General features: G+C 34.2%; 2 long non-coding RNA genes across 3 annotated transcripts; one reads left to right on the top strand and one right to left on the bottom strand.

Moving 5' to 3' along the window:
* The first annotated feature begins 871 nt into the window (after window positions 1-871).
* Window positions 872-5448, top strand: LOC128243003 (uncharacterized). 2 transcript variants are annotated; one of them, XR_008262748.1, is made up of 3 exons: window positions 872-1004; window positions 1790-1962; window positions 2756-5448. It is a non-coding gene; the product is annotated as an uncharacterized LOC128243003 (long non-coding RNA). The 2 variants fall into 2 exon arrangements; XR_008262747.1 differs by having other exon boundaries at window positions 1790-1863.
* Window positions 5449-5480: 32 nt separating this feature from the next.
* Window positions 5481-6940, bottom strand: LOC128243004 (uncharacterized). The gene is made up of 3 exons (XR_008262749.1): window positions 6758-6940; window positions 6134-6197; window positions 5481-5687 (listed from the first exon to the last, which is right to left on the bottom strand). It is a non-coding gene; the product is annotated as an uncharacterized LOC128243004 (long non-coding RNA).
* Between the last annotated feature and the right edge of the window lie 1111 nt (window positions 6941-8051).

Below are 8051 nucleotides of genomic sequence, written 5' to 3' on the forward strand. Positions count from 1 at the left end.
TTTTTTCTTATCAAAAGGTATTTTCAGCCTTACTGCAATTGGATCCAACTAAATAAACAATGTGAATCCGATACTATAAATAGAATCCATCGACGTCATCATGGTCATGTGATTGCATTGCATCATCACACTCAATTGATTCTGGTTGACTTTACTATGGGGGTTACGCCATATTTTTAATGTGTTGTAAACATCAAAAAAAAATAATATCAACAATAAAGTTATGGAAGCCAGAACTTTAATGTGTTGTAAACATCAAAAAAAATAAAATATCAACAATAACGTTATGGAAGCCAAAACTAACAAGAACATTAATAATTATGCAATAAACCTATAATTCTAAAGCACAAAGGATATGTTTAAAATACATTACTTAAGAATGCATGAATTATTTTATCTTGATTTTTTCCTGCGCGAGCTGACCGTTACATTTAATGACATTGGACTTTTTCCTTTTTTTGGCACCAACCAAATTACTCGCTAGAATAAATCCGGACTCCAACCTTACTAGAATAAGGGCCAGTTTTATTAAACTTCGTACGAAGTCTGTTTTGCTCACGAACTTTGTACGATGTATCTCAGGCTGTTTAGCCGTTTTATTAAGAATTTCGTACAAACAAGCGCCTGTTTATTCGTAGATCTACGAAAATTTCTACGAAAGCTCTTAGGGTGGCGTACGAAATTCGTAGACTAAAAAATGGCCGCCACAACAACAGAAATATTCTATATTGGCAATCTTTCATTTATTATGGCGTATTTTAACAAAACCAACTGCCAATTTCAAGACAGAAGACGACTCTGTGGAATCTGCAACCCGTTGAGTAAATTAACAAATCGTTAAGACGCCGTTTTGACTAAATTTTCAGGGGACGCAACCTCGCGTCAACTGTCAAAATGTTTTGAAAAACAAAATGCTCTTATTTCGATGCATTTCAAGAGTTTTGTTGTGATAAGAACACTGGAATATAGACTATAATACTATCCAACCATTAATTAGACTCATGGTATTTGAATTTTACGGTGTTTTAAGTAAAACAAACAAGCTAAAAACAGACTGATTTTATGACGGTGTTTACACTGATTTGTCATTTCATCTGTCAAAGTTTTTATCATTTTTCAATAACTTGCTTTGACTTATATTTACAAGATTATCATGTCTCTATTAGTGTTCAGAAATTCTAAATCAACATTGAAGCTTATAAATTTAAAAATTGCCTGGGGGTGGGGACGCGGGGGGTGGGATGGGTCAAAAAGTATTTTTTTAAAATATCCAGAGCAGCCAGAAGGTAAGCATAAGCTCTATGGGCACAGTTGGGAGACTTGTTTGTCCCAAAGTTGAAACTGCATTTTTTTTCAATTTTCTTGTGATTCTGAAAACATTGCAGCTAGTAATGGGACTTGGACTGGGGACTTCCTGTTTGCAAGTTTGTGCTCTATCAACTTGGCTCACAGGCCCTTAGAACTTAAAATAACTTAAAGCTTGCAGTTGAATTGTTCAACCAGCTCGACAAACTGTTCCTGATAACTTAATTTGCAAACAATCTGACCTTTGTGGGTTAGTACTGGGACAAACTCATGAACGGTATAATATTAGTACGGTAAACCTGGGTGCAAAAGTGGGACAGGTTCAGATCTTGAACCCCACGACTGATGACAACTTGAGCTCAAGCAATGGCTTTCTTAAAACAGAAACCACCTTGCATTTAAAGAAAAATGTCAACCATATTTTAAGCTTCAGAAAGAAAACAGCCTGTTTATAAATAAATAGATTATTCATTTTTTATTTCAGATCTTGACATGGATCCAAGATGCTGGTAACTAGGCAGGACGGATTGTTACACAGAACTGCAGGTTTCTGGATGGGTAACTAAATTCCCATATTTCCGGTTTACTTGTGTTATTTATAAGCAAGATACAAGTAAATACACCGCAAGAGCGAATCAAGTGGAAATCGTACATTATGTATGTATTTACAGTCAGTTTGTAGCATTTTTTTTTACCAAATCTCAATTTAATACAAACTTTTAAGCTTATCATGCATATAGTTTGATGCACATTCTATAATTATAATATTAAAGATGTGCAGCATATATATGGAATGATCCACATCACTGGATACTGTATATATGTAACATTGCATGTGAAAATGCATAGCAACAAGTGATATAAGATTGCTGAAAAAATCATATTGCAAGTTTTCATATTTATTTTCAAAAAATGATGTTTTATGCATTTTTCAAAAACATTAAATTGCGACAGAAATATGAAAAACTGCGATAAAATCTTTTGTCAGCATTCTTGTATCGCTGGTTTTCAGATGTTTACACAAAATTTGCTCATTCCTGGACAAAAGATGAAATATTATTAAAACTGTTAATCTGTAAGAGTGCGGCCATAAAGAAAACAAATGAAATAAATAGGGTTTTTAATGATTTCTAGCAGATAAGTCTGTTGTCAAAAAACCAAATTCAAGGTATCATTATAGCCGTCTGTCATGTCAGAGACAATACACTAATGTTATTGTATTATATTTGTATATGATGTATAGGTCCTAATTATTAGGTCTATAATCCGGCTTGTGCCCTTTATTTAACTGAGAAAATAACTGATGTTTTATTATACGTATTTTACAAGTGGCTCTATGAAATATTCTGTGACTGTTAAATGGTGTAAATTTAAAATATTTTGTATATGTACTCAATTTTGTTTTATCATTGTTTTTTTGCTATAAAATAATTTTTGTTTTTCGTTTCAGAGACTCTGCGCCATGTCACAAATACTTCGGAACCTAGAATGAAAGTTACCGAAAGAGCAATAGACTTTCCAATCTCTACAAAATTTATCTTAACTGTTTTTCAAGGTGATACTTGAGACTACCAAAGACTTTTCAAGGACAGAATTCACAAAACAGTTTATGCCACCATCTCATATCAAAGGATTGTGCTTGAGTTGAACAGCCTTCAAACAGAAACTGTTTCAAAACCTTCAATGGATTCATTCTGATACAGTTTACCCTTGCTGTGATGTGAGCAACTATTTACATCAATTCAAAATTGTAAATTGTTTAAACTTGAAAAATCTGTCTTCGTGCAACTTACATGAATCTATTTACTGTGGACTTTGATGTTGACTCTATACAGGAAGAAGATACCATCTTTATACATGCTGGCATATCTTTTAAAAAGGAAACAAATATTATAACCAACATACTACACTGTTATGATATCCAAGGACTCAGCTACTGACTCAATTTATAAATACTTCAAAGGAAAAACGTCTCTGTCAATGTAATTACTGCTGTGCATAATAAGACATTTTTTATTATGCGCCCCTTCGAAGAAGAGGGGTATATAATTTATTGCTTTGCACATGTCGGTCGGTACCATCTATAGACCAAAGCTTGTCCGAGTGATAACTCAACAATTCCTGGACGTATGGTCATCAAACTTGACATGAAGGTTGGGCCTGACCAGTAGATGATTTTAGGGCTCATCAGGTCAAAGGTCAAGGTCACAGTGACCTTGAATGGTAAATTAATTTTAAAGCTTGTCCGAGTGATAACTCAACAATGCCTAGACCTTTCGTCATCAAACTTGATATGGAAGTTGGGCCTCACCAGTAGATGACCCCTAAAGGTTTTGGGGATCATCGAGCCAAAGATCTAGGTCACAGTGACCTTGAATGGTAAAAGGTTGTCCAAGTGATAAATCAACAATGCCTGCCCCCTTGGCCCTCAAACTTGACTCGGAGGTTGGGCCTTACCAGTAGATGACCCCTATTGATTTAGGGGTCAAAGGTCAAGGTCAAAATGATCTTGAAAGCAAACTCGACAATTCCTGGACCAATCATGCCATTCAGTCTGAATGGTCATCAAACTTGACATAAAGGTTGGGCCTGACCAGTAGATGACCCCTCTTGACTTTGAGGGTCATCAAGCCAAGGTCAAGGTCACAAAAAAAGATAACAAATCCTCTCTCAGGGATATCTCAACCATGCCTGAACCTATGATCATCAAACTTGACATGGAAGTTGGTCCTGACAAGGAGATGACGCTTATTGATTTTAGGAGTCATTGGGTCAAAGGTCAAGTTCACAGTGACGTTGAATGTGAAAATGTTTCGAGTGATAACTTGACAATGCCTGTACCTATGGCCCTCAAATCTGACTTGGAGTTGTGTCTGGCCTGTAGATGAGTCCCTTTCATTTTAGGGGTCATCGGGTCAAACGTCAAGGTCACAGTGCCATTGATTGAAAAAAGCTTGTCTGTGTGATAACATGTCAATGCCTGAACCCATGTCCCTCAAACTTGACATTTAGATTTTTGTAGACCAGCTGATGACTCATGGATTTTGAGGTCATAGAGTCAAAGGTCATGGTCATAACACACTCTATCCTCACACTTTGAATGGTCATAATCTTCAAACTGCCTCAACGGCATCCAATGTCAGTGACTAATCAGCTGTCATTTCGGTCCATACTTATTTCATTCAATTGTTCATATAATCCTGACAACATGGCGCTCAGGTGGGGGCATAATGTTTGACAAACATCTCTTGTTGATACTTGGCTCATTTCTTACATGTAGCTGTAACATTTTGGGCAACTTCTCAATTATTTTGTTTAAGACATTTTTCATCCAGGTCATCTAAGCCTAAGTTAGTGTTCATGTTAACTTTTATGACTGCCTGTTTATTGTACTTTTTATAAATTATTTTAATGACTTTTTCTCAAGAACCATTTGGCTAAGTATGTCTCCTCCTGAAATAGACTAATTCTTTTAGCTCCAGTTGTCTGTCTGTCCGTCTGTAAAAAATTGTGTCCGCTCCATGTCTCTTTGACCTTTTGAAGGATTTGATATAAATTCCCACAAATGTACACCATATTGAGAGGAAGGGTTTATCACTATAACTGTTGAGCAGTTTCTGAACTTGACTGTATTATATCTTGCATTTACCTCAAGCTGTTAAGTGAACAATATAACATTGACCAACACAAGGAACTAAACCTTCTAGGTCACCATTTTGGAATAAAGTAATACTTAAAGCTCATATTTCCATAAGAATCTGCTCATATACAGATTAAATAACTTATACAAGTATATCAATTCAACATAACATCAGATCCTCCACTGTTTTATGTTTGCAACATTTTTATTTAAACTTTGATTAATATATCAAGACTTTTATGAACACATACCAAACAGCAACTCACAGATCTATACTCATTTGGGCAGAATTTTGTAAATCCAAGCATTGTCATTTGATATTCAATGCTTTTTGGCAAATTGGGGCATTTTCTGTCACATTAAAATCAATATTAACAATAAATCTCCAACTTCAATATTCTCATATTTTTGTGCCCATTCGTTGCCAATTATTTGTTTGTCTTTTGGTATACATGTATTCATACTGTTTTTCAAAATAACGAATTAATAAAATGTTTGAAATATTTTATTTGTTCATAACTTATTTAATATAACAAAAAGATGACTGCATTTTGTTTTATTTCACATCATGATCACTCATAGAGCAAGACTTGAAGAAGTATAGTGATATAGCCACAGGTGTTTGTCTGACTTCCTCCTACCCAAGAGGGCATGTGTTTGAATCCCAAGTTGGAAAACACAGTTCAAAGGTCAGTTGATGTATCCTGATTGCAGGCAAAGAGAAACACTCTTTGATGGGCACCTGTAAAATAGAAGATACATAATCTTTACTATTATCCATAAAACGTGAAAGTTGTTAGTAAAATAAAAAAAGAAATGGTCTAACATTATTTTCAAATACAATTCTTGATAATATTTCTTGTAAAAGTACACATTTATCTTAAGAGATAAAAAAACACTACAGTACAAATTTGAATTGTAAAAGCCATTTCTCAAATTCAAATGAAATGCCTTGACAGTGATATTTTGTATTAAGATTACATATATTGGTAAAAAATCGGTAGTTTGCAAGAAGCAGTAGCAAGTATTTTCTTATTTCATACTATGTTATAATGGCAATTGCATCTGTTTTTGAAAGACTGGGTCTCATAACACTAAAAAATATAATAATAATGTTACTCCCCAATTACTGTTTGCATAGTTTTTGCAATAGTTGGTTTAATCATACGCTGAGATATACAGTCATACCCAATGCTTTTCAGTGCTGCAACACTGCATCCCAGATGACTGAGCTTTTCTTTCAAAAGATTGCCTGCAATGAAAAACTTTATCAATCATATCAATAACAAACAAAAAGGATACTGTAATCGACAATAGGTCTACCTATTTGTAATGACAAATGTCATTTGTATACTGGTTAGTATATAGAATTGTATATTAAAATATATTTGAGTGTGTAAACTTACATACCTTAAGGAAACAGTTCAAATAATATTCGCTAACTAAACTCTTTCTTAAATTTGTACTTCCGGGGTTTTCAATCGAATAGAACAAAGAATTAACGAACGTAATAGTAAATTTACCTTTTGGGATGTGATTATTTAACATGTTAACGCCATAACAATTATTATACACAATACATGTGATAAGAAATGAATATAGTTGGTATCGAAATGTGTCATAACCTGAAAACATTGCAATGTGACACAGGAAACAGCTGTTTAAACGGGTCAAACCATGCCGTAGCAACCGTAGTCGACAAAACGTTACCACCCACTATATTTATTAAAATGAATAGTAAATGTCTATTTTGATTATTCGAAAAGCGAAGCAGATCAAATCACTATTTGCGATTTTTTTTAGTATACTCACATCTACGGTTTGTTTACATTTTCGTCCGATCCTTCCCCATTTTGAAGAGTAATTACGTACGAAAGCGTTAATAAAACGGTCGCAGAAATCTTCGTATGCAACTTCGTACGAAGTGATCGCTTGCTTAACATGCATTCATAAAAAACAGTCATGCATGACGAAAGTTGGCTCTTGAAATAACCAAACTGTCAATAGTTGATAACAACGACACGATTTTGAAACCAGGCAGCTCTCCCTGTATATTTTTCTGCACATACACCAGAGGCACCGTCCCTCAGCACTTTCAGTGCTTTGATTGTAAATGTCAATGACGTTTTCGACGTTTATACCCAACTTCAGTACACATTTAAGTGGGTGGGGTAAAATAACAAATATAATGGTAAAGACTTTCATAGTGGTTCTCAAAGGTTCAAATACATATTGATTGTTTTGCATAAAATTGTGGTTTGTTGGGTTTGTTATTAAATTAAATGAATGATATTTTGCAATTAGTGTGAAATTGTTAAGATATGCAACTTTAAAGCAGTCAAGTAAATGAAGCTTAATTAAGGAATGAATTGCGGGGTTGATGTCATTATCGGGGTATGAACGCAATTGGGTTGGTCAATGTGTGTGGAGTCCGAAGGACTCCACGCGTACTTTGACCAACCCAATTGCGTTCATATCCCCGATAATGACATCAACCCCGCAATTCATTCCTTATATTTACACCAATAGTTCATTATTTCATTCAAAAATTGTTAAAAAAAAATTCTTCATTTCATTTAAGAAAACCTTTAAGTAATCCGTTCTTACCCATTCTGTAAATAGAGAGAGAGAGAGAGAGAGAGAGAGAGAGAGAGAGAGAGAGAGAGATTCTTTATTTCCTCCGATATGAAGAGACATGACACATTATAAACAGAACATAATACAAAGAAACATATTGAACAAAAATTTACATAAATTATATACAACAAACAAATATATCAGATAGGAAGGATAACTATAAATAATACATCTAGTAATACTGTATGATAACAATGTACTAATACAGTGAATGAGACATAGTTTTGTAATTTCATTTACCTTTCCCCATTCTACGACGTCTTATTGTTATTAATTTGTTTACATATATTATAATTTCTTGTTTATATTTTGAATTTCTACCGTGCTAGCCCAAAATAACCTAAACGACGAAAAGCGAAAGTCTAGGTCATAATCACGGGAGTTATTATTTGTTGTATCCGTATTTATACAGGATCCTAATGTACTTCAGTGACGCTTTGAAAGCCTTGACTCTAACTGTGTCCTCTAT

Source organism: Mya arenaria, chromosome 8 (assembly GCF_026914265.1).
Source record: "Mya arenaria isolate MELC-2E11 chromosome 8, ASM2691426v1".
NCBI classification, from domain to species: domain Eukaryota; kingdom Metazoa; phylum Mollusca; class Bivalvia; order Myida; family Myidae; genus Mya; species Mya arenaria.